The 2,219-nt window shown below is 38.8% G+C and overlaps 1 pseudogene; it reads left to right on the forward strand.

Annotated features, from left to right (window-relative positions):
• Positions 1 to 1,281: 1,281 nt before the first annotated feature.
• LOC134930336 (5S ribosomal RNA) lies at positions 1,282 to 1,400 on the forward strand (annotated as a pseudogene).
• The last annotated feature ends 819 nt before the right edge of the window (positions 1,401 to 2,219 follow it).

Consider the following 2,219-nt stretch of genomic DNA (forward strand, 5'->3'; position numbering starts at 1 on the left):
AAGAAAAAAATAATAATTGTATATATGTGCGCTGGATTGCTGTGTTGATATAGAGAATCTAATAAAAGTTAGACACAAAAGTGTACCGGTCCCTGGGTCAGTCACTATGTAATAGGATGCAAGATATACTCCTCAGGTCCTTAGTTCATGTTGGAGTGATTCATGCTGGAATACTGGGATAGGTTATGCTGGAAAACGCATTTCACCCGTCCTGCGGACTTGTTCACTTCCAATGCTGCATTGGGACCTGGGCAGGGACCGGTACACTTTTGTGTCTAACTTTTATTAGATTCTCTATATCAACACAGCAATCCAGCGCACATATATACAATTATTATTTTTTTCTTTCTTGGCCCTAATTAGAGCAGCCCAGGGATCTGGACTGTGTCTGTTATACCCACAACAATTTTTCAAAAGAGATTTTCATTAGCTCTTTTTTCTTTTCTTTTTCTTTTCTTCCTTTGTCCTCTTTTTCTCTCAAATTGCCATTTTTTTCTCCTATTAAATCACAGCATCAAAATTATTACATTATATTTATCAGAATTACCATAATTATCACCGTTATTTATATGCTGGTTCTGAAATGGCACCGAGGAGAGAATTGAGAAGGGTAATGGTACCTAGTTAATCAATAACTGCAGGGGTCCACCCACTCACTTGTTATACTGTCAACAGGGGTATTTTCCAACATACCCCAGATTGTCAATTATTCTAACATCTGTTTAATAGGCCTGATATTTTAGCTCTGTAGCTCTGTACAATTATTTAGACCTAATCAGGTCCACTTAGGGACTCAGGCAGAACATCACACTGTTATTCTTCTTAAACAATTCTTCAGTCGGGCTGTAAGGTACAAATAGCTTTTGTTTAAGTATTCTCAATTTTTGACAGCATTTTGGTTTTTAATACCAAGCTAATAATTACATAATTTTTCAAGTAGAGTAACCACGGAATATATCCAATATTGCCAGTCAATCTGGCCTATGCCTAATTACTCGCATTTTTGACAGTATCCTGGTTTTGATACCAAGCGAATATCTGTCACTATCTTTTCTCAGTTTCCCTTCTCCCCTTTCTTTCCTCCCCCTCTCTTTCCTCTATTCTTTTCATCCCTTTCTTCTCCATATATCTGCGGACTCTTATCCATGATCCATAGGTTATCCTGTGCCTAACGTGGACAGCAGATCCGCCTCGTTTTCCTGTCTTCCCCCCTTAAAAAAATTTTCTCCCCCTCATTTTAGGTGCACTCTCATTGGTGAGTCGGCTATAGAAGGCCCGAGAAATTACTACCATACCCCACCGACAGAGCCCGATCTCGTCCGATCTTGGAAGCAAAACGGTGGTGGGCTGGGTCAGTATCTGTGAGGGTGACCCCCAGAGAATACCCGGTGTTGTAATTCGTGACCTCCTCGACTCTAAGACAACAGCAGGATCACCACTTTTCCTTCAATCATCTCTTTTGCTTACTTTTCTGAGCTATGTCAATTTTCCTAAGTACCGCTTTTCTTGATATGTCATAGACCGTAATTGGTCAATACCAATAAGGATCTATACTCCTCATAACATTTTGGTTCAATGACCCTTGGAGGTCCTATAAATACAAGCAGAGCTTGTGCTGGTTGGATAGGAACAGGATGTAGAGTAAGAGTGTCTACATCCCTCCTGAAGTCTACCAATATAGACTAACCAGAACATTTCCAATTTTTCAAACAATTTTAACATTGGTTGTGGTTTATACACACCTCAACCTGTTCAGTCTGACCAGCCAGATCAATAGATATGGCATGCCTTAGAGATGCTGGTGGGCTGAATCGTATTTGTATGTATTAATACATCTTCATGAATTAATTGTGGTGGATTATATAAGTGTGGATTTTTTCTTAGAACAATTAGAATAATAAAAGTTATGTTTTAATATCTTCATATTATCAAACCATAAAAAGAGTGCACCCACACAAGAGTCTTCTGTAATTTCTTCTTTTCCTAGTTTGTTTCTGACTCTGGGTGCACCACCAGACCCTTCAATTATAACACGAATTATACGTGCATATTACATGGTATTCTGGTACTGTATTATTATTATTATTAGTGTAAATCATTTTTTGTAACCTTCAGAATACTGGTGCGGAATCACGTCTACTCTGTGAGAACTCCGTCCAAACCAGACATGTCTCATCGGCATGGTTTACAAAGTGGGAATTAGCACTAATGGCCCCTGT

This window comes from Pseudophryne corroboree, chromosome 5, assembly GCF_028390025.1.
Source record: "Pseudophryne corroboree isolate aPseCor3 chromosome 5, aPseCor3.hap2, whole genome shotgun sequence".
Taxonomy (NCBI): domain Eukaryota; kingdom Metazoa; phylum Chordata; class Amphibia; order Anura; family Myobatrachidae; genus Pseudophryne; species Pseudophryne corroboree.